This window comes from Acinonyx jubatus, chromosome C2 (genome assembly GCF_027475565.1).
Source record: "Acinonyx jubatus isolate Ajub_Pintada_27869175 chromosome C2, VMU_Ajub_asm_v1.0, whole genome shotgun sequence".
In the NCBI taxonomy this organism is placed as follows: Eukaryota; Metazoa; Chordata; class Mammalia; order Carnivora; family Felidae; genus Acinonyx; species Acinonyx jubatus.
The window spans coordinates 80,841,428-80,864,723 of record NC_069384.1 but is presented as its reverse complement, the minus strand read 5'-3'; the positions used below and the strand labels follow the sequence as shown (position 1 = coordinate 80,864,723).

The 23,296-nt window shown below is 37.2% G+C and overlaps 1 protein-coding gene across 12 annotated transcripts in view; it reads left to right on the top strand.

The window, feature by feature from the left end:
- The window catches only part of MAP3K13 (mitogen-activated protein kinase kinase kinase 13), a 169,093-nt gene that overhangs the window by 27,537 nt on the left and 118,260 nt on the right, over positions 1 to 23,296 (top strand). The gene's annotated exons all lie outside the window — the stretch shown is intronic.

Here is a 23,296-nt window from a genome sequence, read left to right as displayed (position 1 = left end):
TTTTAATGTCTTGTCTTTGGCTGAATGAAGATGTTTGCGGCCAGAAAATAATACCTAGAAATAATCTTAGGTAGTGCTTAGATTTCTTCCCTGTGCTCTTTCCAGCGGCTTTTCCTTTAGTTCAGGTTCATGTTACAAGTTTATGTTAGCAAATATTTAATAGTCTTTCAGACAAACTGGGGGTTTTGTGATCCAAAGAAATGAAATGAATGAAAATAAAGTAGAACTTAATACAATGTAATAAGCTGTTGAGAGCCTAGATTTAAGAACAGCATGAAGTGTTTTCAAAGGGGAGGGACTTGGTGAACTAGAGGGAAATGGCAAGCAGCTTTAGGAATTTCATGCAACTTTGTAGAAATCTGTTTTAAGATTTTGACATGCATACTAATTTCCCAGTCTAAATTCCCAGTACAATAAAATTTCATATATTAAATTGGAATTGTTGTATTTCAGCTGTTGCAGTTCAACGTTGATAAAGATTCCAGGAACTACACACATCGTTACACAAACATTGACTTTATTGAGTGCGGCTCTAAGAATGTTAAGTTTGCATTTGGTGTTGGAGAAATTGATATTTTCTTTTTCTGTTTTGCCACATGTATTTAAAAAAAAACACTCCCGGTACAGGACAATTTTATGACTTTTAATATAGAAACAAAGTTTGATGTCGTTAATATATAAAAGTTATAAATGCCACCTGTTTAGCCAGTCGCCTTTCAAATCAATCAAGGAGTGCTGAGGATACACATTGTTTATGTAGAAGTAAGTACACATGGTTTCCCCTTTCCTCTGTCTTTATCTCAGATCTCAGGGACATCCAGTCTTTCTCTAGACTGCCTCATATTTCTGCAGGACTGAGCGGAAGCCCAGATGATGGTAATTGGCCCCAACTGACCATGGGTGGAATAGAAGCCCAAGACACACTGTCCTAAGCAGGTTCTAGGACTGTAATAAAGTGAAACCTTTACTCACCCTTTAGCTTGCTGAATCTCCATGATTCTTGGTTCCTGAGCTGATTCATTCCTCCCACTCAATAGCCTCTCCTGGGCCAGGTTACTTATAGTTGTTGGTTGTTGGTGGGCAGTGGTGGAAAGGTCCTAGGAAGGGAGCCAGCATGGCAGGTGGCTCTATTGCCAGGGAAGAAGCGCTTTCAATCTTTTAACCTGGAAGGCCATACAAGGGTGTACCAGCTGAATCGTAAGACCATTTTGGATATTTTTTCATTTGTTTTTCTATTTTAGTTGACATTTTTATAGTTAGGGTTCTGTCTAAGCCTGAGGTCTATTGGAAGGCTCTTTGGTGCTAGGAAAGGACACAAGGCCACAGATGAAACTTTGGTTCACTGCTCCTGGATGGAAAGGATTTGGGACCTCACACAAGCCCTGAACCACAGGATGGTGATGTTCTCTTCATCCCCAGGTGTCTGCTAAGTCATGCCCCCCTCCCTTCATGGGAGCTGAGTAGAAAGGGTGCCCGTTTTCTTTTTTTTTTAATTCCAATGTAGTTAATGTATAATGTATATTAGTTTCACTTGTACAATATAGTGATTCAACAATTCTATACATTACTCCGTTCTCATCGTGCAAAGTGCACTCTTAATTTCCTTCACCTATTTCACCCATCCCCCTGCCCCCCCCCCCATACCGCTCTGTTTGATCTCCATAGTTAAGAGACTGGTTTTTGGTTTGTCTACCTTTTCTTTGTATATTTGTTTCTTTTTTTTTTTTTAGAGAGAGCTCATAAGCAGGGGAGAGAGGGGCAGAAGGCGGGGGGAGAGAGAGAGAGAGAAAGAATCCCAAGCAGGCTCTGTTGGAGTCCTGATGTTGGAGCCCCAATGTGGGGGTTGATCCATGCTGGACCCTGGGATCATGAACCTGAGCTGAAATCAAGAGTCAGACGCTCAACCAAATGAGCCAACCAGGAGGTCCTGTTTTGTTTTCTTACATTCCACATACGTGTGAAATCATATGGTATTTCTCTTTCTGACTGGCTTATTTCACTTAGCATTATACTTTCTAGATCCATCCATACACACACACACACACACCACATCTTCTTTATTCATCTATTAATGGACACTTGGGCTGCTTCTATAATTTGGCTGTTGTAAATTATGCTGCAATAAACATAGGAATGATGTAACCCTTTGAATTAGTGTTTTTGTATTCTTTGTGTAAATACCCAGTAGTGCAATTGCTGGAGCATGTGGTAGCTCTATTTTTTTTTTAATTAAAAACTTTTTAGTTAATTTATTTGGAGAGAGAGAGCACAGCAAGGGAGGGGCAGAGAGAAGGAGAGACAGAATCCCAAGCAGGCTCTGCGATGTAAGCACAGAGCCTCATGTGGGGCTTGAACTCACAAACCTTGAGATCATGACCTGAGCTGAGATCAAGAGTCAGACACTTAACTGACTGAGCCACCCAGGCACCCCAAGGTAGCTCTATTTTTAATGAGGAACCTCCATACTGTCTTACACTGTAGCTACACCAGTTTGTATTGCCACCCACAATGCACGAGGGTTCCTTTTTCTCTACATCCTCACCAGTACTTGTTGTTTCTTGAGTTTTTTATTTTAGCCATTCTGACAGGTGCGAGGTGATATCTCATTGGGCTTTTGATTTGCATTTCCCTGATGATGAGTGATGTTGAGCATCTTTTTATGTCTGTTGGCCATCTGTATGTCTTCTTTGGAGAAATACCTGTTTGTGTCTTCTGCCCATATTTTAATTGAATTTTTTTTTTTTTTTTTTTTTGGTGTTGACTTGTATAAGTCCTTCATATATTTTGGATACTGACCTTTAATTGGATATGTCATTTGCAAATATCTTCTCCCATTCAGTAAGTTGTTGTTTAGTTTTGTTGATTATTTCCTTTGCTGTACAGAAGCTTTTTATTTTGATGTCCCAATAGTTTATTTTTGCTTTTGTTTATCTTTCTTCAGGAGACATATCTGTGGCCTGAAAAATGCATGTTATGACTTCAATCCTTTTGCATTTTTTGAGACTTGTTTTGTGGCCTAATATGTGATCTGTCTGGAGAATGTTCTGTATACACTTGAAAAGAATGTGTATTCTGCTTTGTTGTTATGGCCAATGTCAGAAAAATTACTGCCTTGGCTCTCTTTAGGATTTTTATGGTTTTAGGCCTTATATTTAGGTGTTTGATCCACTTTGAGTTTATTTTTGTGTATGGTGTAAAAAAGTGGTCCAGTTTCATTCTTTTGTATGTACCTGTCCAGTTTTTCCAACACCATTTGTTGAAGCGACTTTTTCCCATTAGATATTCTTTCCTGCTTTGTTGAAGACTAATTGACCATATAATATAGGTTTATTTCTAGGCCTTTTATTCTGTTCTATTGATCTATGTGTCTATTTTTGTGCCAGTACCATACCGTTTTGATTACTACAGCTTTGTAATATAACTTAAAGTCTGAAATTGTAATATCTCCAGTTTTGTTTTGTTTTTCAAGATTGCTTTGGCTACTCAGAGTCTTTGTGGTTCTATACAAATTTTAGGATTGTTTGTTCTAGTTCTGTGAAAAATGCTGGTGGTATTTTGATAGGGATTGCATTAAGTATGTAGATTACTTGGGGTAGTATGGACATTTTAACAATATTTGATCTTCCAATTAATGAGCATGAAATGTCTTTATATTTCTTTGTGTCATCTTCAGTTTCTTTCATCCATGTTTTATAGTTTTCAGAGTACAGGTCTTTCACCTCGTTGGTTAAGTTTATTCCTAGGTATTATTTTTGGTGCAGTTGAAATGGGGTAGTTTTTTAAATTTCTCTTTCTGCTGCTTCATTATTAGTATATAGAAATGCAGTGGATTAGGGGCACCTGGGTGGCTCAGTAAGTTCAGCATCAGACTCTTGATTTCAGTGCAGGTGATGATCTCATGGTTCGTGAGTATGAACTTAGGGTACTCTCTCTCCCTCTCTGTATCTCTGACACCCATGCTTGCTCTCTTGCTCTCTTAAAATAAATAAACTTTAAAAATGCAATGGATTTCTGTACATTGATTTTTATATCCTGAGACCTTACTGAATTCATTTATCAATTCTAGTAGTTGTTTGGTGGAGTATCTCAGATTTTCTACATAAAGTATCATATCATCTGCAAATAGCAAACGTTCTACTTTTTCCTTACCAGCTTTTTCTTATCTGATTGCTATGGCTAGGATTTCCAGTACTATGATGAATAAAAGTGATGAGAGTGGACATCCTTGTCTTGTTATTGAACTTAGGGGAAAAGCTCTCAGTTTTTCCCCATCAAGTATGATGCTAGCTGTGGGTTTTTCATATGAGGCCATTAATATGTTGAGGTATGTTCCTTCTAATCTTCATTGAAGGTTTTTATCATGAATGGGTGTTGTAGTTTGTCAAATGCTTCTGAATCTATTGAAATTATCATATGGTTCTTATCCTTTCTCTTGTTGATGTGATGTATCATGTTGATTGATTTGTGAATATTGAACCAGTCTTGCATCCCAGGAATAAATTCCACTTGATCATGATGAATGATTTTTTTTAGTGTATTGTTGGGTTCAGGTTGCTAATATTTTGTTGAAGGTTTTTGATCTATGTTCATCAGAGATATTGGCCTGTAGTTCTCTTATTTGGTGATGTCTTAATCTGGTTTCCGTGTCAGGGTAATGTTGGCCTCATAGAATGAATTTGGAAGCTTTCCTTCCTCTTCTATTTTTTGGAAAAGTTTGGGAAGAATAGGTATTAGCTCTTCTTTAAGTGTTTGGTAGAATTCAGCTGTGTAGCCATCTGGTCCTGGACTTTTGTTTGTTGTGAGTTTTTTGATTATTGATTCGATTTCATTACTGGTAATTGGTTTGTTAAAATTTTCTATTTCTTCTGCTTCATTTTTGGTAGTTTATGTGTTTCTAGGAATTCATCCAGTTCTTCTAGATTGTCCAATTTGTTGTCATATAATTTTTCATAATATTCTCCTACAATTGTTTGTGTTTTTGTGGTATTGGTTGTTATTTCCCCTCTTTCTGATTTTGTTTACTTGAGTCCTCCCTCTCTCTTTTTATGAATCTGGCTAGAGGTTTATCAATTTTGTTGATTTTTTTCAAAGAACCAGTTCCTGGTTTCATTGATCTGTTCTATTGTTTCTGTTTTTTCATTTCTGTATCATTTATTTCTGGTCTAATCTTTATTGTTTCCTTCTTTCAGCTGGTGCTGGTTTTGAGTTTTGTTTGTTGTTCTTTTCTAGGTCCTTTAGGTGTAAGGTTAGGTTGAGTTGTTTTCTTGCTTCGTGAGATAGGCCTGTATTGTTATAAACTACCCTCTTAGAACCACTTTTGTTAATTAAAATAAAAACAAAACCACTTTTGTTTTAGACCATTGTATTTTCATTTTCATTTGTCTCCATGTAATTTAATCTGTATGTATTTGTGGTCTTTGAGATTTTTTTCTTGTGGTTGATTTCTAGTTTAATAGTGTTGTGGTCCGAAAAATGCGTGTTATGACTTGAATCTTTGTGCATTTGTTGAGTCTTGTTTTGTGGCCTAATATATGATCTATTCTGGAGAATGTTCTGTGTGCACTTGAAAAGAATGTGTATTCTGCTTTTTTAGGATGGAAGGTTCTGAATATATCTGTTAGAGCCATCTGATTCAATGTATCATTCAAAGCCACTGTTTCCTTATTGATTTCTGTTTGGATGATCTGTCTGATGTTGTAAGTGGAGTGTTAGAATCCCCTACTATTATTGTATTACTATTGATAAGTTCCTTTATATTTGTTACTAACTGTTTTATGTATATAGGATCTTCCATGTTGGGTGCATAAATATTTACAATTGTTATGTCATCTTGTTGGATTGTCCCCTTTCATGATTATATAGTGTTCTTCTCTGTCTCTTGTTACAGTCTTTGTTTAGTCTATTTTGTTTACTTTTAGCATTGCTACCCTGGCTTTCTTTTCTCATAAGTTTGCATGATAACTGTTTCTCCATGACCTCACTTTCAATCTGCATGTGTCTATAGGTCTGAAATGAGTCTCTTGTAGGCAGCATATTCTTTTCTGTACCTTCTCTTGCTCTCTTCTCTCATGATAAGTTGGCTTTCTTTAGTGATATACTTGGATTCATTGCTCTTTATTCTTTGCATATCTATTACTGGTTTTTGATTTGTGGTTACCATTAGGTCTGTATATAAAACATCTTTTGCATATAGAAGTCAATATTAAGTTGATGGTTGCTTAAGTCTGAACCCATTCTTTATTCCTCCTCCTCTCAACGTTTTAGGTATATAGTGTCATACATTACATCCTTTTGTGTGTGTGTGAGTCCTGTGACTGATTAATACAGATATACTTTACTGCTTTTGTGCTTCCTACTTTTCTTACTCATACTTATGGTCTTTCCTTTCCACTCAAAGCATACATTTCTTGTAGGGCTGGTTAAATGGTCATGAATTTCTTTAATTTTTGTTTGTCTGGGAAACTCTATTTCTCCTTCTATTCTGAATGATAGTCTTGCTGGATAGAGTGTTCTTGGCTACAGATTTTTTTCCTTTCAGCACATTAAATATATCATGCCACTCCTTTCTGGCCTCCAGAATTTCTGCTAACAGCCTTACAAGGTTTCCCTTGTATGCAAGGGTCTTCTTTTTCTCTTGCTTCTTTTAAAATTCTCTCTTTGTCACTACTTTTTTGCCATTTTAATTACTATATGTCTTGGTTTGGACCTGTTTGGGTTGATTTTGTTGGGGGATCTCTGTGCCTTTTGGATCTGAATTTCTGTTTCCTTCCCTTGATTTGGGATGTTTTCAGCTATTTTTTCTTCAGATAAATTTTCTGCCCCCTTTTCTCTTTCTTCTTCTAGGATCCCTATAATATGAATGTTATTATGCTTGATGGAGTCACTGAGTTCCCTAAGTCTATTCTCATTTTGCATAATTTTGTTCTGTCACCTGCTCAGCTTTTTCATTACTCTTTCCTCCAGATTGATGATTCATTCTTCTGCTTCCTCTAGTCTGCCATTTATTCCATCTACTAGATTTTTATTTTCATTTATTATTTTCTTCATCTCTGATTGGTTCTTTTTTATCTGTTTGTTAACAGTCTCATTGATGTCCTCCACTTTTTTCTCAAGTCCAGTGAGTATCTTTGTGACTGTTACTTGAAATTTTTTTACCAGCATATTACCTATCTCCATTTCATTTCATTCTCATGCTGTGATTTTATCCTGTTCTTTCATTTGGGACATATTCCTCTCTTTTCTCATTTTGTCTAACTCTCTATGTCTGTTTCTCTGTGTTAGAAAAGTCAGCTATGTCTCCTGACCTTGAAAGCATTGGCCTTATGAAGAAGAGATCCTGTAGTGCTCTACAATGCAGTGTCCTCTCTAGAACCTGGCACTGCAGGGGTGTCTCGTATGTGTGTTGTATGCTACTTTTTGGCTGTTGTGACTGAGCTGCTTTTTCCCTCAGTCCAGTCATCTCCAATGGCTCTCTTTGCCTGTTGTGGGCAGGGTTTGGTACCTATGTTGTTAGTGGGCCAATCTGGGGCTGCCTTTGGCTTGAGTTTAGTCAGACCAGGCATTTGCCAGAGATGTAGTAGCACCAAACTGCAGGGCGCTTTCCCTGTTTGTCTCCTAAGAAGTTTTTGTTGTTGGAGGAGGCCTGCAATCAGACCAGCTGTCTGCCCCAGCACATTTGTGGGGCCATAGTCTGATTTGTGTGTGTATCTTTCCTTGTCCCCAGGGCAGGAATCTCTTTGGATTGGTGCTGGCCCCTGTCGGGGCTGCTTGCACACTGCCAGGCTTGTGGCCCTGGTTTGAATGGACTTGATAGTCTGTTGGAGGGGCTAGGGGCGCCTGGGTGGCTCAGTCGGTTGAGCATCCAACTTCGGCTCAAGTCATGATCTCACAGCTAGTGAGTTCGAGCCCCATGTTGTGCTCTGTGTTGACAGCTCAGAGCCTGAAGTCTGCTTCAGATTCTGTGTCCCTCTCTCTCTCTGACCCTCCCTCACTCATGCTCTGCTCTGTCTCTCTCTGTCTCTCTCTGTCTCTGTCTCTCTCTCTCTCAAGAATAAATAAAACATTAAAAAAAAGAAAGTATTGGAGAGGGTAGATCTGCAACATGCTTCGGGGCAAGGCTGTAGTGTCTGCAAGATTTGGACATGGGAAGAAGGGATGTGCCTCTGCTGCTGGGAACAGGACTGGCTGGGCTAATCCATAAAATACATGGACGTGGTGCATGCAGTTTTAACAAGTGTGTGCAGGGCCTCTATGAAAGGGGACCCACTGCTCCTGCTGTCAGGATTGAGGCTCCATAAAGTACATGGGTCAGAAGACATGGTGTTTGCAAGGTTTGCTTAGGTGTCTTGGGGAGGGGACCTGCAGCACCTGGACTGAGGCAAGCTTGGCTAAAGGGGGCCAGGGCTTGGTGTAAGCAAGCTAGGTAGGGAATGTTGGTGCTGTGCAGGTGACTGTGTATTTATGCCGGAGGGCAGGTGAGGGAAATAGCACCTGCCAGCTCCTTTGTTCCTGCAGGAGTCTCCCTATAATCCCTAACTCTCCAGGACAGGCTCTAAGATGAGTAAATACCTCTCCTTCCCATATGCCCCAGGCATTTTCAAACTACTGCTTCCATGTTGTATCTTCCTGAGCTGTTTATTGTGCTGTCTCTCTAAGGGTAAGAGCGCAGTTTCCTATCACTCTCCAAAGCTCCCCCAGAACTGAGCTCACTGATTTTTAAAATTCCAGGCTTTAAGTCCCACTGGTTGTAAGTACTCGCAAAATCCAGCCCCTCTAGTTTTCAAAGCCAAATGTTATGGGGATTCATCTTCCCCTTGTGAGCTTCCAGGTTATGACACCGGGACACTATGACATCTATTTCTTCCCTTCTCTGAGTTCGCTCGTCCCTCCCTCAGGCAGACAGTCCTGTGGGTCCATTTAGCTTTCCCACTGCATCTCAGACCTTCCTATCCTCTTTGATGTGGCCTCTTCTTTACATTTAGTTGTAGAGTTTGCTCTGCCAGTCTTCGGGTCATTTTCTGGGTTACTTACACTGATGTGAGTGTTATCTGGTTGCATCCATGGGACAAGGTGAGCTCAGGGTCCTCCTACTCGACCTTCTTCCTAGCCTTCTGGGCTCCTTTCAGATATTTTTAAAAACCTTCTGTAAGAGCCTCTAACATCGAAACCCTTGCTCCTGCCCTACAAAGCCCACATGATCTACCTTCTGACCATCTGTTTAACATCATTATCTACCATTGTTCCCCTCACACAGTTTGCTCGAGCTAAGTGTTTTTACTGCTTCTGGAACACAGCAGACTTGTTCATGCCTCAGGGTCTTTGCTGCCTGGAAAGCTCTTCCCTGTATTGTTTCTTCCTTCTTTTCATTCAGAGCTCTACTCAAATACCTCCTCTTCCGAGGCACTACCGCCCAACTTCTGCCACATTGCCCTTTTTTCCTTTACCTGAATTGACTTTTAACAATAGCCGGGGCGCCTGAGTGGCTCAGTCAGTTAAGCCTCCGACTTCGCTCAGGTCATGATCTCGCGGTCCGTGAGTTCGAGCCCCGCGTCGGGCTCTGTGCTGACAGCCTGGAGCCTGTTTCAGATTCTGTGTCTCCCTCTCTCTGACCCTCCCCTGTTCATGCTCTGTCTCTCCCTGTCTCCAAAATAAATTTTAAAAAGTTAAAAAAAAATAGTTACCTAGCACTATTGTTTTTTCAATTTTTTTTTAACGTTTATTTATTTTTGAGACAGAGAGAGACAGAGCATGAACGGGGGGAGGGCCAGAGAGAGAGGGAGACACAGAATCGGACACAGGTTCCAGGCTCTGAGCCATCAGCCCAGAGCCCGACGTGGGGCTCGAACTCACGGACCGCGAGATCGTGACCTGAGTTGAAGTCCGACACTTAACCGACTGAGCCACCCAGGCGCCCCGCTACCTAGCACTATTTAATTCATTTTATCGAAAAAATATATATGTATACACACATACGACATATAGTCAAATGTACATGCTATATATGAATGAATATATACATGAATATATATAATATTCAGAATTATATGTGTGTATATTTTTTTAAATAAAATCAACATATACATTCTTTCCCACTAGAATATAAGAAGCTTGTCTTGTTCAGTGCTATATCGCCAGTATCCAAGATAGTACCTACTTGACATATAGTAGACACTTCGTAAATACTCATTTTATGAATATATTAATGTCAGTGCCATTAAAATTTATTTTTAAGCATAGAAATTTTTTAGTTAATTTTTTGAATAGGTGATATATTCACATGACTCCCAAACCAAAATTTATAGAAAACTGCATTGAAAAGTCTTCTTTCCTTACCAGTCCTCTTTCCATTCAGTTTCCATTCAGGGCCCCAAACTGCTATTATTATTACTATTCGATGTATCCTTCCAGAGTTTCTTGATGTACATGCCGGGAAATATAAAACTATACACAGATTCTTTTGTCCTTTTTACAAATACTGTTACACATACTGTTATTAATTTTTTAATTTGTAATATATGTTGAATGTCTTCACTTTTATTTATTTTTATTTTTTTTTAATGTCTTCACTTTTAAATAGCTGTATAGTATTCCATTGTATGGATGTATTGTAATTTATCCAACTAGTCACTTAGTGATGGGCATTTTGGTTGTTTCCAGTATCTTCCCATTGTAAATAATGCTGAAGTTCATAACCCATGCATATATCATTTCATACATGCATACAATATTTCTCCAAGATTAAATTTATCACAGTATAATAGCTGTAACAAAAGGTGCCATAAATATTGCTTAGTCGCCTTTCCCAGGGTTTGTACCAATTTGTACTCTACCAGCAGTGAGTAAAAAATACTGTTTCTCATATCCTTGCCAACTAAGAGAGTGTTATCAGACTTTTGGATTTTTGCCCATCTGATAGGTTAAAAAATGGTTCAGCATAGCTTTTTTTAGAATTCATAATAAAATTTGTTAAAGTTTTAAAAAATAATTTTTAAATTTAAATTGTGTTGAGAAACACTGAATATAAAATTTACCATCTTAACCATTTTTAAGTGCTCAGTTCCACAGTAATAAGTATATTAACATTGTTGTGAAACAGATCTCCAGAACTTTTTCACCTTGCCAAACTGAAACTCTATACCCACTAAATAACAACTCTCCATTTCCCCCTCCCTCCAGCCCCTGGCAACCACCACTCTACTTTCTATCTCTATGAGTTTGATTACTTTACATACCTCATATGAGTGGAATCACACCGTTTTTGTCTTTTTGTGATTGGCTTATTTCACTTTGTGTAAAGTCCTCAAGTTTCACCTGTGTTATAGCAAATCACAGGATTTCCTTCCCTTTTAAGGTTGAATAACATTCCATTGTATACCACAGTTTGTTTATCCATTTGTCCATTGATGGACACTTGGATTGTTTCTGCTTCTTGGCTGTTGTGAATAATGCTGCTATGAATATGGGTGTGCAGATAACATTTTGAGGTCATCCTGCTTTCAGTTTTTTTGGATACCCAGAAGTGAGATTGTTGAATCACATGGTAGTTATATTTTTCAATTTTTCAGTAATTACATACTTCTGTCCATAGAGGCTGCATCATTTTAGCATTGTTTTAATGTGTGTATCTCTCCTTATGAGCGGGGTTGAGCATCTTTTCATATTTAAAAGAAACCTGCTCTTTTTTCTGTGAATTGTTCATATCCTTTGCCTTTGATGGGATTTTTTCCCATTATTAATTTGATAACATTTTTTTTGGCTTTTGTGCCCCTCAGTTTTCCAAACTCATAAGCTAGGGGTCACTGGTACATGTTTGGAGTAAAAGTGCCTGGGGTTGAATTCTAGATCTGTTAATAGTTGTGCAATCTTGAGTGGGCAAGTTACTGAACATTTCTGAGTCTCAGTTTTCTTGCCTTACATAAATAGTAATAACAATGAATTGTTGTAAAGATTAAATGAGATGATGTATATTAGGTGCTTAATATAGAACCAGTATGATAAGGCAAGAAAAAGAAATAAAAGGCCAAAGTCCAGAAAGGAAGCAAAAGTGTCATTATTTACATATCGTATGATTGTGTATACAGAAACCCCTGTAGAATCTATAAAAGGCTATTTGAACTAATTAATGAATTTTGCAAGGTCACCAGTTAGTCAATATAAAAACTTATATTGGAAATAATTAGGACACATAAAACAATTAGAAAATAGATGAAAATATCACCATTAAAAATATCAAATACATAGCAATGAATCTTTAAAAAGAGCACAAGGACCTTTATACTGAAAAATACAAAACATTACTGAGAAAAATGAAAGACGACAATTAAAAAGCTCAATAAAAATACCACTGGGGCACCAGGCTGGCTTAGTTGGTAGAACATGCAACTCTTACTCTCAGGGTCCTGAGTTCAAGCCCCACATTGGGCATGGAGCCTACTATAAAATCAACCAATCAACAATCTTAAAAAACAAAAAAACAAAAACAAAAACAAAAAAACATGATCATGGATTATAAAACTCAAAATTGTTAAGATGCCAGTTCTCCTTAAATAAATTTATAGAGCCAGTGCAATTCCTATCAAAATTCCAGCAGGTGTTTTTGAAGAAATTGTCAAGCTGATTCTAAAATTTATCTGGTAATGTAATGGATATTGAATAACTAAAATCTTGAAAAAGAACAAGTTGGATGATTTATAATATGTGCTTTTAAGACTTAACTATAAAGCTATCAACTATTGGGACTCCTGGGTGGCTCAGTCGGTTGAGCAGCTGACTTTGGCTTAGGTCATGCATGATCTCACAGTTCGTGGGTTCGAGTCCCACTTCGGGTTCTGTACTGACAGCTCAGAGCGTGGAGCTTGCTTCCATTCTGTGTCTTCCTCTCTCTGGCCCTCCCCTGTTTGTGCTCTGTCTCTCTAAAATAAACATTTAAAAAATTAAAAAAGCTATCAACTGTTATTATTGTTATATATTGTTATACTGTTAACAATTATTGCTCTAAGAATAGATGAATATATCAAGGGGGCAGAATAGAATGTCCAGAAATAGACCTACACATATAAGGTCAATTGATATTTGATCAAGGTGGCACATCAGTTCAATGACAAAGGGAGTCTTTTTAAACATGTTGCTGGACCAAATGGATTTTCCTATGGGATAGAAAGAAAAGAACTGTCATGTCTTTATCTTTCCATACACAAAAATTAAATAGACATTGATTATAGATCTAAACATAAAACCCAGAACCAGAAAGATAGAAAAAAACAATGGAAAATATCTTTGCAGTCTTGGGGTATGCAAAGATTTCTTGAACAGGACACTAAAAGCACTAACCACAAAAGTAAATAACATTGAATGAGTTTATATATTTACTACAAGGCTTCTCAGGATCTTTAATATGTTGATGTTTCTAGTAAGAATGTCATGTAACATTTCCCTAAGTTTTTGACCACAGAATCCTTGTTTTCCTCTGGAGCATTCAGCTAAACCGCAGGAGTCAGTATGCCATAGAATATACTTGGAGAAGTTGTTGCTTTGGTTCTTTCCTCAAAACATACTATTTTTGAGAGGTGCAATAAATTAACGATCAGTTTCTCCCTCTTTAGTGTGAGTTAATATCATTGCGTCTATTTCAACAACCAGAATAAAGAAAACCCTCTGCCAAAGAACTGTGATCACACTTCACTCCAAATGACTGGTCAGCCAGCCAACTGTTGGAATTATTACTACTAGTAGGATTCTAAGTCAATGTCATATTAGATTGGAATTCACCGTAGTAAAAGAAATAATGGGTGATTGAAGGTGCAAAGCATTGTACTCTGCTGGTCTGCTCTGCCCTGCTTCCTCACTGCCTGTCAAACTCAAAATTGTTAACCCTTTACTTCACTCAGATTGCCCTCACTCCTCCCAGTTCCTAATTGCTGGAGATGCTTTTTTGTGGCATTTCTAGTTTCTGACTCATGGTTCCCTGTCCTAATTATATTCCTCTGCCTGCTGTTGCTCCCCATGAACTGATTTTCATGGAATATGAATTGTCACATAAGAAATAGAAGAACCAGAAAAGAAGGTAGAAGGAAAACAAAGCCAAACTTCACCTAAACCAAAATTTGGCCCAAGGCTCTCTCTGTTCAAGGAAAGAGATCTCAAGAAGTCGATATGTAATGCCAGTAGAAATGTATAAAGAACAGGGCGCCTGGGTGGCTTAGTCGGTTAAGCGTCCAACTTTGGCTCAGGTCATGATCTTGCAGTTCGTGGGTTTGACCCCCGCATGGGGTTCTGTGCTGACAGCTCAGAGCCTGGAGCCTGCTTCAGATTCTGTGTCTCCCTCCCTCTCTGCCCCTCCCGTGCTCATGCTCTGTCTCTGTCTCTCAGCAATAAATAAACGTTAAAAAAAAAATTAAAAAAGAAATGTATAAAGAACAAAGTTTAAGGAAGTGTGCCTATGATATCTATGGATTATATCTCTAGATAGATTCGTATAGATACATTTTTAAAGATTTTTAAAATTTAAGGGTGCCTGGGTGGTTCAGTCGGTTGAGCGTCCGACTTCGGCTCAGGTCATGATCTCGCAGCTTGTGAGTTCGAGCCCCACTTTGGGCTCTGTGCTGACAGCTTAGAGCCTGGAGCCCGCTTCAGATTCTGTGTCTCCCTCTCTCTCTGCCCCCAACGCACTCGCATTCTGTCTGTCTCTCTCAAAAATAAATAAACATTAAAAAAAAATTTTTTTTTAAACTTAAATCCAAGTTAGTTAACATATAGTGTAATAATGATTTCAGGTGTAGAACTTAGTGATTCATCACTTACATGTAACGCCCAGTGCTCATCCCAAGTGCCCCCCTTAATGCCCATCACTCATTTAGCCCATCCCCCACCCAACACCCCGCCAGCAGCCTTCAGTTTGTTCTCTGTATATAAGAGTCTCTATGGTTTGTCTGCCTCTCTGTTTTCATCTTAGTTTTGCTTCCCTTCCCCTATGTTCATCTGTTTTGTTTCTTAAATTCCACATATGAGTAAAACCATATGATATGTCTTTCTCTTATATGTCTCTCATATGTCTTATTTCGCTTAGCATAATACACTCTAGTTCATCCACATTGTTGCAAATGGTAAGATTGCATTCTTTTTGATTGCTAAGTAATATTCCATTGTGTATATATACCACATCTTCTTTTTCTGGATTATATTTCTAAAAATGAACTACAGTAATAGATGTTAGTTTGTCCTGATTATGGAAAGCTATTAGCCAGATATGGAAATATCATCTGTGTCATCTGAATAGAGCTTACTAGAAAGACTAGACTAGAAGTTAAGTAGCTTTAATTTCAGACCTGCCACCAATTTGCTTTTTGATGGTAAGTAAATATATCATTGTAAAGAGGGAAAAATATGCCCTTCGCCTCATTGCAAAAGATGTATGTGTGTGTCTGTATGTATATGTATACACACACACACAACTACATATATACCAGGCTCTGTCTCAGATACTTTTACATGTGCTGTGCTATTTAATCATCTCTATGCCTCCACTTCCTCATCTGGAAAATGAGATAATAATATCTCACTCTGCCTTCTTCCCAGGACAAGTGGAATGATCACCAGATAATAGATTCCTTTGAGCATTATTCTGGAATTTAAGGAATAAATCTTGAATGTCATATTGTGCGATGTATACCAGCAAAATGGTGTGCTGGATGCTGGTAAAATTCATTTAAAATGTATTTGCAATACAAACTTAGCAGGAATGATTGTCACAGGATGTTTTATACACATCAAAGACAATTATGGAACACCTGGAAAGTAAGGAACAACCTTTTTTTGTACTTCTCGATAAATGCAACACAAAGTAAACACAGCCCTCACAGTATTTTATGACACAGCTCATCAAAGAAAAACAGGAAAGAGAGATATTTAGGCAAATAGGTAGAGGCAAGATAACAGTGTAAATGACAATAAAAAGAATTTTACATTAAAAATTGAAAACCAATTTTTAGCCTATATTAAGGTAGGATAAACAGAAAGATAAGAAGTACTACAGAAGGCATCTGGGGCTGTGGGGGTCAAATGGATGGATGCTTATTGAACTCTACTGCTTATTAGCCTGGACCTGGGAGCTGAAAGAAACTTGATCTCTTTTCTATCAGCCTGATCCTTTATTATAATCAGAATGGAAGATTTCAGAGCTACTGAACCCACCTGTAGGCTGTCTTTCCATTGTCCTTATAGCTTTCAGAATTTAATAAGATGGTGGGGGTGGAGGCACAATGGCTACCAAGTATCTAAGAAACTATAAGCTTTTCTCACTGAAGTTCCCTAAAAGAACCAGGGGGTCATACACTAGTAAACAAATTTATCAAAAGAAGACTATAAAAAGTTACTAACTTAAAAATTGAAGGGCACCTGGCTGGCTCAGTCTGTGGAGCATTTAACTCTTGATCTTGGGGCTGTGAGTTCGAGCCCCCATGTTGGGTGTAGACATTACTTAAAAATAAAATCTTAATAAAAAATTGAAAAAGGATGCTTGTATAATCTATTATCTAGAAAATGATTAGATAATAGGGTCCATAGAAACAGACATGAAAAATAAGATGGCTTATATGCCTGCTCTGAGAAAGTGTGAGAGTAAAAAAAAAAAAAAAAAAATAGGGTGGCTCAATTGGTTATGTGTCCAACGCTGGCTTAGGTCATGACCTCATGGTTCATGGGTTCGAGCCCCACATTGGGCTCTGTGCTGACAGCTCAGAGCCTGGAGCCTGCTTTGGGTTCTGTGTTTCCCTCTCTCTCTGCCCCTCTCCCACTTGTGCTCTCTCTCAAAAAAAAAAAAAAAAAAAAAAAGTGAAAGTTGAAATTTTTTTCAACTGTAAAGTTTAAATAAAGTGTTCAGACAATACACTTAAGAAATCATTCAAGATACACATTAGCAGCAATAAATAACAAATTGGAAATCACTACATGTAGGTAGATGTTAATAGTGCTGGTTCACTGAATCAAGAAAAAGATAGAAAACGTGTAAATTTTACAACCTGGTACAGAAGTTACCTTCACTCAATAGCATGACCCTTACATCTATCAAATGAGTTTTTCCATTTTGGTATTTTTTATTTCTAGCATTTCTTTTTGATTCTTTTTTTTTATACTTTGATGCTCTTCTTTTCTACTAGGTCCTTTAACAGAGGAAGTTATTGTGGTAGCAGTGACAAGAGTCCATACATAAGTTAAAAGCTGTAGGAACTGTACACCATAAAAGTCCATTTTACTGTGCATTAATTTACAAAAGAAAGTTATGGCCTGTTCAAAGCAAAAATAATAACGGACAGTAGAGTTAAGAGCATATAAAGAGACAAAATATGTGACAACAAGAGTACAAAGGGTGGAAATGAGGTAGTATAATAGGAGGTAAACTGTAATACATTAAAATTATATAAAGTAGTCTCTCAAATAGTGGTTCCCAAAGTGTGGTTGGCAGACCAACAGCATCAGGATCACCTGGGATCTTGTTATAAATCAGGTTCTCTTGGTTCCACCATAGACCTAACTGAATTAAAAATTCTGGGGATGTGGCACAATAATCTCTCTGTGATTCTGATATACACTAGAATTTAAGAACCAATGCTTTAGAGCAATGGTTGGATAATTTTTTTGGTAAAGGACCAAATAATAAATATTTTAGGCTTTGTGGGCAAAATGGTCTTTGTAGCAACTAACTCTGCCTTTGTAGCACAAAAACAGACATAGACAATACATAAATGAATTAGGGTTGGATTCTAATGAAGTGTTATTTATAAAAACAGGCCATTTGGATTTGGCCCACGTGCTGTAGTTTGCTGACTTCTGCTTTAGAGTATCCATTAACACATACAGGTACATGCACACATACACAGACACATACACAGATACAGCTACAATGCCAAAAAAGAAGTAAAATGAAATACTTAAAAATACAGATCATCCTAACTTTGCACAGTAATATGGGACCATAAAAATGATCATGCAAGTTGAAATCATGCAAAGCACTTTTAATATCAATGAGAAGAATTATGGTTCGGTGACCCTAAAAAATTTTTTTTGTCGAACATTTTTGTTGGGAAGGGAAGAGGAGGATATTTTATTTACTAGAAAGTGTCATCAGAGAACTTTCAAGAGTTCTGGAAATGTTTTAAATCTTGATTTGGTTGGTAGTTACATGGATGTATAGAATTGTCAACACATTAAATTGAACGCTTGAGATCTGTGCATTTGATGTGTGTAAATTACAGGTAAACAAAAAAATTTTTTTAAGTACAAATTAAGGGTCTGAAATAAAATCTTCACTTTACATTAGGTAACATCCTTCTTGCAGATAAAATAAGATAAATTATGAGGAATAAGTTCTTTAGGAGAAAGATGGGGAAAACAGTCCAGGTAAAGAAACCATTTGCAACACTTGGGAAGAAGTACAGGAGTGAATAAAGTTTGGGAAACTTTGTTCTATGTGATGGAGAGTCATCAAAAGATTTTCATGAGAGAAGTGAAATAATCAGACTGTGTTCTACAAAGATCACTCTTGTGTGAATTGAAGGGTAAAGAGATTAGAAGTAGGGAGATAAAGAGGGTATTGTTAACAGTTCAGGTGACACATGAAAAGTACCTAAGGCAAAGGCTGTGAGAACCAAGAGTAGGGCATAAACTTGAACGATATTTAGAATCAGTTGGGTTTAGTGACTGACTAGATTAAAATATTAGGAAACATTTGTGAGCCAGGCATTGTGCTTTGGGCTGCCATGCCTTATCTTGTTTAACCTTTATAATGACCATGTAGGAAGGTATTCTAATTATCACCACCACCACTGTCCTGTCTCCATTTTACAGGTAATGCAATGTAACTTGACCAAGGTTACATAGCTTGAAAGGGGTAGAGCCATGGTTTATAATGTACAGTTTCTCAGTAATGAGGTATGGGAATTCTTAAGATAATTTGTTTCCAAAAACGCTAACACAATAAGAGAGAAAATAATGCAAGGCTAATTTCATAACAAAATTTAGAAAAGTCAAGCAAATTGTAAAATCAAAAGAAATACTTGATTCAAATAAAACCCTTGGAACACACAATTTATGCCACATTTTCAAGGGAACAATTAAATAAGATTTCACATAAATATATTTCTGACTTAATTTCCCCGCAAAATCTTTAGTACTCAGTATTAAGTTTATTAGTATACACAAGAAAAAAACATATAAAATTGAAATCATATTGCAGTTTCATTAAAAGGAATCAATATTTTTTTCATAAACTAGAAAAATACTTGCATAAATAACGGTCAGAAATATTATAAACCAGAGATTAATATCATGTGAAAAGATTCTAAAGCGCTGCTTAAAGAAAGTTATATTGCATTAAGTTCCTCAAAAAGAAAATTTGTATTGATGACAAAGATACATTTTAATATTTTAAAAATATAATTCAAAAAACATTACCCAAGTGGTGCCTGGGTGGCTCAGTCAGTTAAGCATCCATCTTTGGCTCAGGTCATGAGCTCACAGTTCATGAGTTGGAACCCCACAACCGGCTGTCCTCTCACAGTGGAGCCTGCTTCGGATCCTCTTTATCCTTTCTCTCTCTGCCCTTACCCCACTCGCATGCGCTTTCACTCCTTCTCAGAAATAAATTTAAAACAACATTAAACAAAAACAAAAACAAAATATTGTCCAATAATATTTTCAAATCATTTTCTTAACTTAAAAAAATTTTTTTGATGTTTATTTTTGAGAGAGAGAGAGAGAGCATGAGCGGGACAAGGGCAGAGAGAGAGGGAGACACAGAATTCAAAGCAGGCTCCAGGCTCCAAGTCGTCAGCAGAGACCGATGCAGGCCTCAAAGTCATGAACCATGAGATCATGACCTGAGCCAAAGTTGGATGCTTAACCGACTGAGCCACCCAGGAGCCCCTCAAATCATTTATTTTTTTTTTTAATTTTTTTTTAACATTTATTTATTTTTGAGACAGAGAGAGACAGAGCATGAACGGGGGGAGGGCCAGAGAGAGAGGGAGACACAGAATCTGAAGCAGGCTCCAGGCTCTGAGCTGTCAGCACAGAGCCTGATGCGGGGCTCGAACTCACGGACCGTGAGATCGTGACCTGAGCGAAGTCGGACGCTCAACCGACTGAGCCACCCAGGCGCCCCAAATCATTTATAACAGTGGTCCTCAAATTAGTTAATTAAAAATAGGCACTATCAAGCAAATTATCATTCCATACCTCTAATGAACATAAACTCACTGATGAAAGCTAGAATTTTACCTAACGGTAAAAAGTGGCTCAATATCAGAAAAAGAAAGACTGGTACAACCATTATGAGAAACGGTGTAGAGGTTCCTTAAGAAATCAAAAATAGAACTACAATTCAACCCAGCAAGCCCACTAGAGGTTATATATCCAAAGGAAATAAAATCAAGATCTTGAGATGATCTGTTCTCCCATGTTCATTGCAGCATTGTTCACAATAGTCAACATACGGAAGCAACCTATGTGTCCATCGATGGATGAGTGGAGAAAGAAAATGTGGGGTGTATATATACAATGGAATATTCAGCCATAAAAAAGGGAGACCCTTGGGACAACACAGATGAGCCCAGAGGATATTAAGTAAAATAACGCAGAAAGATAAATACTGTATTATCTCACTTATGTGTGGAATCTAAAAACATGAGACTCAGAGAGTAGAACTGTGGTTACCAGGGACTGTGAGGTAGGAATGATGGAAGACATTGGTTAAAGGGTGCGGACTTTTTGTTGTAAGATGAATAAATTCTGGAGATACAATGTACAGCATAGCAACTACAGTTAGTAATACTGTAGTATTACAAGTATTCAAGTATTGAGTACTTGAAATTTTCTAAGAAAGTGGATCTTAAATGTTCTCACTATATACACACACACAAATGGTAACTATGTGAGGTGATGGATGTGTTAATTGTGGTAATCCTTTCACAATGAACATATGTATCAAACCATCACCATCACATGTACACTCTAAATAAATATAATTTTTGTCAATTATATCTCAATAAAACCAGAGGCAAATTTTAAAAAGAAAAAGAGGCTATTAACTTCATAACAAGATGTGATTTATTTAATATTATAAATGATGTTTAAAAATATTAGATGGACTACAAAATATTTTTTCAGAATTTGTGAATAAGAACAAAGTAAGTTTCCTAGCTTATTCAAATCACACATGTGTAGTAAGTCTTTAAGCTTTTTGAAACATGGGAAGATGTTTATGTTTTTTTGTTTTTATTTTTTTTAATGTTTATTTATTTTTGAGAGAGACAGAGTGCAAGCTGGGGAGGGGTAGGGAGAGGGGGAGACAGAATCGGAAGCAGGGTCCAGGCGCTGAGCTGTCAGAGCCAATGCGGGGCTAGAACCCACGAACTGTGAGATCATGACCTGAGCTGAAGTTGGTCGCTCAACCGACCCAGCTGAACCACCCAGGTGCCCCAAAATGTTTATGTTTTAATGTTAAGTTTAAAAAGTGAGATACAAAACTGCATAAAAACCACAATCCTAGCTCATTGATAAACAGGCAATAAAAAGCCTGAAAGGTAATGTGCAAAAAACATGATCAATGGTTATTGTGGTGGACTCCTTTTAATATTTTAATTTTTAAAAACAGAAAAAGATCATCATTTTAAAAGCAGTCCACACCAACCTCTTTGGAAAACTGTTTGGTAGTATCTATTAAAGCTGAGCATACACCTCATACGACCCAGAAGCTAATAACATTTACGGAACACCTACGTGTCAGGTCTTGTCCTGAGCACTTCATATATATGTTGAATTGCAGTGGTGAGGGTGGGCATCCTTGCCTTGTTCCCAATCTTAGAGGAAACTCATGTCATGTTTCATCATGAGTATGGTATTGCTGTAGGTTTTTTGCAGATATGTTTTATCAGTTTGAGGAGCTTCTCTTCTGTTCCTAGTTTTATGAGAATTTTTATTAGGAAGCAGTGTTGAGTTCTGTCAGATGCTTTTGCTGCATCTATTGAGATGGCTGTATCATTATTCTCTTTTATTCTCTTAATGTTATATATTACATTGTTTGGGTTTTCTGACATTAAACCAACTTTGCATTCTTGGGAGAATTGCCATTTCAGTCATGTTGTGCTATGTGTCTTAAAAAAATCGCTAGATTCAATTTACTGGTGCTTGGAAGAACATTTTTGCATCTATGTGGGATGCAGTGAGGGATATCAGTATCTGTGAAGGATATTGGTCTGTCACTTTGTTTTTTTAATGATGTCTTGGTTATGTTTTTGTATCAGGGTTATGCTGACATTCTAGAATGAATTAATAAGTGTTTTACTCTTCCCATTTTCTGAGTTTGTGTAGAATTCATATTATTTTTTATTGGCAGTAGTGGGTCGTGATAGTGATGATAGTAAATGTTTGATCTTTTATTCCCTGGTGAAGCCACGTGGGCCTGGAGGCTTTTTTTGAGAGAAGATTTTTATTATGAATTTGATTCATTATGGATTATTTTAATAGATATGGGGAGACTTAGATTTTTCTAATTCTTTTTAGGTCAGTTTAAGTAATTTACATTTTTCAAGATTTGCCCATATTATCTAAATTGTTGCATATACTGGCAAAACATTCATAACATTTGTATTGTTCTTAGTGTCTTCAGTATTTGACATGATATCCCTTCTTTCATTCCTAGTGGCAATTTTTTACTTTTATCTTTTTTAAACCAATAGACTCTTCTTTGCTGTTTTAGGTTTATCTGAGAATGAGCAAAAAGCACAAAGAGTTTCCATATCCTTCCTCACCCCTATACTCAGTTTTCCCTATTATTAATATCTGGGAGTAGCATGGTACATTTGTAGAATTGATGAACCAATAACAATACATTTTTATTAATTAAAGTCCATAGTTTACATTAGGGCTCTTTCTTTGCATTGTATCATACAGAACAGTTTCACTGCCATAAAAATCCCCTGTGTTCCACCTCTTCATCCTTCCTCTCTACCACAAACCTCTGGCAACCACTGATCTTTTTACCGTCTCCATAGTTTTGCCTTTTCCAGAATGCCATATAGCTGGAATCATACAGTAGGTAGCTTTCTTAGATTGACTCCTTTCACTTAACACAATTTGTTTTTTATTTCCTTTTTCCCCATCTGTCTTGCTAAGGTATTGACAGTTTCATTACTATTGTAAAAAAAATTAGCTATAGAAAATTTATTAAATTTCTGTGTTTTTAAATTTCATTGGTTTCTGTTCTTTATTATTTCTTCTTTCTTTGGGTTTAGTTTATTTTTTA